The 7,935-nt window shown below is 43.1% G+C and overlaps 1 pseudogene; it reads right to left on the bottom strand.

Moving 5' to 3' along the window:
• Positions 1–805: 805 nt before the first annotated feature.
• LOC122799699 lies at positions 806–1,221 on the bottom strand (annotated as a pseudogene).
• Between the last annotated feature and the right edge of the window lie 6,714 nt (positions 1,222–7,935).

Genomic DNA, 7,935 nt, shown 5'->3' with positions numbered 1-7,935 from the left:
TACCAGTTCAGATTCAGGTCAGGATGCAGCACAACCAGGAGATGTCTGGCTTGTTGGAGAGAAGACCTGCAGCAATGTGACAGGAGTCTGAGACCTCTAACCTGCCAAAAGTAGTGAATGTCCCCTCCGCAACCTCTCAACCTCTTAGAGCAAGAAATCTGGACAAACCCACGAATAATGGGGGGGGGGGGCAAAGGCCCAAAAATAGGGACACTTTTTTAAATATTGCACTTACAAACTTAAAAGGCTTATAGAATGCCAGCAGTTGTATTAGCAGGAATTTTCTGAAGGATGTTAAGTCAGAAAATCAAATGCCTGCCATTAAGCAGCTGCAGCACCCAGACAGATACCCTATTAAAGGACCCAAGAGCTAAAGGATAGGTGGTACAAGCACTGACTCAAAGCTGTATCACTATAGTCATTAAGACTACACTGCTAAGAGGTGAGGTGTCTTGTGGCATACAAGGCAATAGACCTAGTGCACATTTGAAAATTGGAAAGCCATGGTCTAGGGATGTAAACCTCTTGTGCTACACCAAGAGAGGGTGTCAGAGAGACAGGTATACCTAACAGTGCCCAGGGCTGCTGTGGAAGGGTCCCCAGCTGTGGAAATAAAAGGTCAACCATGATAGTTGGAATAGAGGCCAAAGAAAAGAGTTGCTAAAGGTTGCAGTCATCTGCTAACAGACATAATTGTTGTAAAGCCTAAGCAAGTGAAAGTTCCTTAAAGGAGCAAATGAGAAGACAATTTGTAGAAAAAGCGTGGCTCCCAAAAGAGCCTTTGGGTCCGCTGGTCATGTAGAATTTAAGCTCGTTCTCCTCAAATTCACCTTGTTAGCTGAATATCTTTGGGCATGATAGTCACCCTCTTAGCATGAAAAGCACAGAGGTTAGTATCTTCAAAGTGCCTACAAGATAAGCCTCACTTGCCTCCTGCAAGGCCATGACAGCAGAACTCTGGAAACGAAGATCTGTTTTGAAATTCTGGGTGATTTCCCGAACAAGTTGCTGGAAAGGGAGCTTGCGAATAAGTAATTCGGTAGACTTTTGAAAGTGACGGATTTCTCTGAGAGCAACAGTGCCTGGCCGGTAACGATGTGGCTTCTTGACACCACCAGTAGCTGAAGCACTTTTGCGGGCAGCCTTCATAGCAAGCTGTTTACGAGGAGCCTTTCCACTGGTAGACTTCCTAGCGGTCTGTTTTGTTCGAGCCATAACAGTAGCAACAGTTTGTCTTACTAAGCAAGTTTAAAACAAGTGTGAGATTTCTCTTCGTGTCCCTTTTTTATAGGCCATTGGTGACACACCTCTAATTACTGATTGGTTTTGCAGCTTTCCCACTCCTACTATTTGATTCGTTGAAAGCGATCCATAGCCCCACAGATTTCACCTGTCAGCCCTTTCATATATTTGGACAACACTACTCAATGTTGCATGTCATGTACAGCACAAACAATGAAACAAGTGAAGTGTTTATTTGACAATCGGTCACACAAAGATGTGCAACATGTTACTGAATTCAAGTCACGTTAGCAAAATAATATTTCCTTTCTTCGCCTTTCATAACTGTTGGCACTTGATGTTCCATATGAGATAATTAAGTTCTTCATATTCAGTAATTTTCCTGGATCAGCCTGATGAGCAAATCGGAAAAGTATATTTATAGATTTTTCTGTTTAGTCTTATTTTTGATATATATACATATACCCCCCGGATTCATGAATCCTCCATGTAAGACTTAATAAGTCTTACTCGGAGGCTGCAGTTGAACGGTATAACATCAGCGTGCCATAAATATTCATGAGGGCACACTGACTCAACCGTAACTCTTACACGGACCAAGTATGAAAGCAGGGGGCGTGTCCGACTGCCGAGCAGTCTAAATGTCCATGCCCCTGCAAGTGTAGTAAAAGCAAAATGTCAACACACAAGAGTGAGTTCGCTCAAATGTACTTGCACCCAATACCACACTCCCTGACATTGTAAACCCCCATCACAGTTATAAAAAGTAAAATATTAATTTTTTTCTTTAAATCCATGATATAGCTGCCCGTATTTGTGCATGTGTGCACGGGTGTGCCCATTGCTTAGCTATAGTTAGCAATTCTGACATGGAAAAGCATAAGAAAGAATGTTTATGCAAATCACAACAAATTGCAATAGCGTAATGGTAGAGCGTATGCACAAAGAGGAGGCATTCACAGTTCGAGTCCCACCACTCCCCTTCTTATTTATGTTTTAAATCAGTATTTGAAATAATACCAGACATATATGATTAAAACATTATTAAAAGTAGTGAAATGGCCAATGTACCAGTGAACAAAATATATATTTTTAAAGGATCCAGATATATAATAGCCTGCTGTTAAGCAGCGCTTTACCCAGCTAAACAGAGGTGCCTATAGTTTAATAGCGCTTTACCCAGCTAAACAGAGGTGCCCATAGTTTAATAGGGCTTTACCCAGCTAAACAGAGTTGCCCATAGTTTAATAGCGCTTTATTCAGCGCAATAGAGTTGCCCAAAGTTTAAAAGCTCTTTACCCAGTGCAATGTGTTTGCGCAGATGTGCCACCATGCCAACCAGGGCACTGTAGGGCACAGGGGAGCAACATAGAGCTAAGTTTCTTAAACACAGCCACACCCCCTAGCCTGTCTAGACAGTACTAAAATAAAAGAATGACAAGGTTCGAACCTAGGACCCTGTGCATCATAATCAAAGTACAGAACCACTAAGCCATAACAGCTTAGGAGAAACAGCCACTATTAACATATATATACTTAGAAATGGTAGATTAACCATTACTAGGCAGGTCTGCAGTCAGCTTTGAATTCCCAAAAATGGCCAATCGCAAAAAAGTGCAGGAAATGCGGCATATTTAAGCCCCATAGGTGGGAATACTCGCCATAACTGATTGTAGCTCACATTTGCAGTCAGAATGGCAGGTGCAGGAGAGGGTTCATGCTTCCAAGCACAGAGTTGGGGCATCGAGGAGTCGAAATACATGGTTTGGCTCTTTGTCAACCGTCATGAGTCCAGACTCCTGCAGGGCCAGTTCCAAGGGACAGAATACAAGGCTGAGGCTTGGAACCAGTTAGCTCATGACCTCACCAGTGCCACAGGTGTTCCTCGCACCAGTGAGCAGGTCCGTCACCACCATGCAGACCTGAAGAGATGAAAGGAGGACCGCTTGAACCAATGGATCCAGGAGGCCCGTGGGATGCAGGATGCCCCATGACTGAGTATGTAGCCATGGAATGCAGTATGTAAGAATTGATAATTGAGTTGGTGTAACAGATAGGTATGTCTCAATATCCCTTCATTTACTTTACAGCTGCAGGTGACCGTGCTGCAAATCAGCAAGCCTATGCTGATAGGCTGCAAAGGCTGCGCCACCAGGCAGGTTAGTGATTCATTTGCATGTTTTGTTATATAAAATAGGGGAGAGAGCATGAAATAAAGTGTTGTAGTACAATAATACAGCCATAAAATGGCCTGAATAAGTCCTCTGCATGTATTGTTATACAACAATTCATAGAGCTAGAAAAAGAGCGTAGTAACCCATTAAGAAAGGTAACATATGTCTGGAATAAAAACTCTGCAGGTACTGTCATATAACATAAGTGACTGAGCCTGAAAAAGTGTGTTCTAACCCATTAATAAAGGTCTAATATGTCTTGAATATGTCTTCCATATGCACTGTTACAACAAATAAAGGAGTGAGTCTGTGGGAAAGTGTGTACTGTCAGTAATAAAGGTTTAAAAGTGTGTGTGTGTGTGTGTGTGTGTGTGTGTGTGTGTGTGTGTGTGTGTGTGTGTGTGTGTGTGTGTGTGTGTGTGTGTGTCACTTAGTTTGAAATGTTGTTGTACCCTTGCATTATACATATAGTACTATTTTAAAAAGTGCTGGCAACCCAGAGTTCTGCAGTCCCATCTAAAGTGGGTGTTGGAAGTGCTAGTAGCTGTGAAGCATACATACAGTCCTCAACAGTAAGTTACTGTCTGGCATGCATAAGTAAATCTTGCACATGAGTAGCATGCTAATATGTTCCCCAGAAATGTGAGTGTGCTTCCATAAATGCAGGGTTCTGTACAAATTGAAGTGAAAATGTCATGTGAAAACATCCAATGTAGATAAAGAAATATAAAAGCAATCATGAAATATGTAGCAGTAACATCAGCATCTTGGACAGTTAGTATGTCAGATATAGGTCAAGTATATATTGAACTAGCCAAACCCATTACACAAACTAATACATGGTGGCAAGTGTAATAATACATGTAGGGAATATACAGTTGCAGTCACTAGGAATGTAGTGTAGAGTAAAAGTAATTATAACATGTTAACTGAGGTTCTTTTCTACATCCTACTGTTTGTGCATAAACCATGCAATTCCACACCTCAATGGGTATGTGTAATCTTAAATATTTGTTGGGACATATGTCCGATTGTTTTATAAATATTTGCATTCATGCTGATGCATGTGCTCTGTTCAAACACTACGTTCATGGTGGCCTGTTGCTAACAAACGTCGCTGCATGCTGTTGGAATATCCACTGTTGTTCAATATATGCATGTGTTATGCTTGCTGTTCAACTGTTGGAACCTTGGTGTGTTGGGTTAATGGGAATATTACCGCATGCTGTTACAACTAATCTGGAATGCTGTTGTTTATGTTGTAATTAAACACATCTAATCACAGAACGTATGGGAATGCCGGTCCCAGCGGACCCACCTGTCCCTCCTCAGTTGGCGAGTACACCTGGCACCAGCAGCTCCTGTGTCCAGCCTGGGCTCCCCTTCTCCATTGGTCCAGTGCCACCTTCGGGTGGAAGCATTGCAGGGGATGGGGTTCATCCCCCCGTGCAAGCATGGGCATAGAAGAGCCACATGTCACCCTTCAAAGGGTCTGGGCTGTGGTGTGTAGGGAGATCCAGCATTCAGTCGCTGATCCCCTACGCCAGCACAAGGTGAGAGTGGCGCATCTCTCGGGTGAGCCTGCCCATCCTACTCAGCCCCCAGCACAGCCACCCTCAGGGCTGTGAAGGTGCAGTGGTGACTGCCCATGGGTGGGGATTTCAGTTCTACTTTTACCATCTGTGGGCTCCTGGGCTTGCAATTTCCAAACAACCTTCCCCATCAGTTATGTTCACCCACCCCATGTGTTAAATACCGCCCCTGTATGCATCTTATTTGTCTTGTCTGTTTACCTCCCCAACCTACCTCCCCAAATATACCTACATCCCCTACCTCACATTCCACTCTCACCTGAAAAAAAAAATTAAAAAAAATGGCAATCTGTTCCCACAAAAAAATTACGCCCCATACACAGCTGCCCATTTCGCACACATTTCCACTGGACATGTAAACTGATAATTATAATTGGCACTACAACATACTCTGTTGTCCTCACCCCTCTCTCAGGGGTGGAAGGTTGCAAATTTCACACCAAATTACGAACATATGCACAGCTGTTGCTGGTAAAGAACTGGGCAGCTATGGGCCTTCCCTACACCCTTCCTACACATCCCAGCTGGTTTCCCTACTGTCTTTCCCTCTTTGTGCCCCTTTTTCACTACTTTCCTATCTCCCCATTTTCTTTTCTTTCAAAGAAATTAGAGCAGGGGTTAGCGGGAGTAAGCACTTTTAAGCAGTTGTTAGCAGGGGTGCGCGAGTGTGAGCTTGTGTGCACTTAGCTAAGCATCGCTAAGTGTCGCGCAAACCCACGCAACCTGCTTACAACTGCTTAAAAGTGTCTTAGTCACTCTGTATGACAGGGCCCTTGTACTGCTCAGCAGAAAAATAAAATACCCCTGTCAGTCTCAAACCCCAGACCTTGGACTCACCAGACTGCATGAAGTACCATTAAGCCACAGCAGATATACAATAACTTGGTGCTGAAAGAAGTATATCATGCATTACAATGAGTTAATGTAAAGGGAAAATAGGAAGGCCATAACACAAAGCTTGTTCTGTGGATCTTTACCAGCAATTGTTGTGGAATTGCATTACATGAGTGTGATAAGAGAAGCATCCATGCTAGTAGGGAATAATGTTACGATAGCACCTTACAAACCCCGCACAGTATCAGAGCAGGATAAACACTGGCATATTTGAATAGGTCAGAGGCCAGACCTCCCAACTGTGACTGATTTACAGGGATGTCCCTGATTTGCAAACAAATGTTAGCTGTGCCCCTCTGACTCCCTGTGAAATGTACTAACAGTAGGCAGAAAGGTGGGTAATTCCACTTAATGATAAATGTCAATAAGTGAGAGTAGACACTGCTTGCACGTCAGAAATGGTGTAGTAATACATATGCTCTGAATACCCCAAAGTCTCAACTGCAAAATATATGAAATATAACACAGGTGTATCCCACTGATATGTACCTTTCCCTGAGGCTGTTCAAATATATACCTGAGAGTATCTGAGGCCTGGAAGTGTCAGAAACACACAGGCATATCAGCCTGTCTGCTGTTACACACTCTGCGAATAGCTGTAGAATGAATTCCACAAGCATGCCCTTATGTAGGAGTACAACACAGAAATTTCAAAGGATGTAGCCATGTACTGCTAGCAACCACCTGTGACAATGCCATTGTTCAGGTGCTGAAAAGACTGGTGTGGTGCACAGTCAATGAATACTAGGCTAACCTCTGTCTACCATCTGGATATGTCCACAGGTGGGAGCTACTCAGACAGATTACTAGCCTTTATAGACTTACAGGTGCACAGCAACTCTGCATGTTCAGCAAGATAAACATCACACGATAATAAATAATGCACTCTGCAGTTCTGCACCCCTACCCAAAAGTACTATATACCTGCATAGTCAGGCACAACCAAGGGTGTAGGTAGGCATACACAGTACTGAAATATGTCCAGTTGTCCTGAGCAGACTGTGCTAATGTCAACACAAACAAGCCACAAACTGTTCAGAAGTGAGTAACGTACTAATGACAGTATAGCAGTTCACAAACAGTGCATGTGCCTGATATTCATAATTGGTAGTACAACATACTTAGTTGTCTTCACCCCTCTCTCAGGGGTGGAAGGTTTCAAATATCCCTCCTAATGTATTGCATATGCACAGCTGTTGCTGGTAAAGAAATGGGCAGCTATGGACCTTCTCCACACCCATCCTGCACATCCCCAGCTGGTTTCCCTACTGTCTTCCCCTCTTTGTGCACCCTTTATCACCACATTCCTATCTCCCCATTTACTTTTCTGTCAAAGAAATGAGCGCGGGGGTTAGCGGGAGTGAGCATTTGTAAACAGTAGTAAGCATGTTTGCATCAGTGTGCGCATGTGTGCGCTTAGCTTAGCATTGCTAAGATATGATAAGCTAAGCCAAGCTTAGCTTAGTATTGCTAAAATATAATAAGCTAAGCTAAGTTTAGCAAACTCACACAAACCCGCTTACAGATGCTTAAAAGTGCCTTAGTCATTCTGTATGACAAGGCCCTTGTACTGCTCAGCAGCAAAATAAAATACCCTTGTCAGTCTGAAACCCCACACCTTGGACTCACCAGTCTGCATGAAGTACCACTACACCACAGCAGATATACAATAACTTGGTGCTGAAAGAAATATAACATGCATTACAATGAGTGAATGTAAAGGGAAAATAGGAAAGCCATATGAATACATTGCAGTAACTACTGTTGTATGCCAGTTAATTCTCTAATTCGAAAAGAAAGTACATACTCCCATGTATCCAGTGTTAGCATTAGGAGGTGTGAGTAAACCTACACACTGAGAAGAGTGTAGTGGAAGAAGCAACAGTCAGGTTTCAGTACAACATGCATTTCACTGGCTACAACCCAGCTTCAGATATGAGACATATACCAACCTTCTGACTGAGACAACAGTGTCCACAGCAAACAAGCATGGTCCCCACCTTGCAAAACTGAAAGGGCTATGCCTACCTAAC

This window comes from Protopterus annectens, chromosome 4.part0 (assembly GCF_019279795.1).
Source record: "Protopterus annectens isolate FY-2018-M chromosome 4.part0, PAN1.0, whole genome shotgun sequence".
NCBI lineage: Eukaryota > Metazoa > Chordata > Ceratodontiformes > Protopteridae > Protopterus > Protopterus annectens.
The sequence above is the reverse complement of the archived record's forward strand: the minus strand, read 5'-3'. Positions and strand labels throughout refer to the sequence as shown.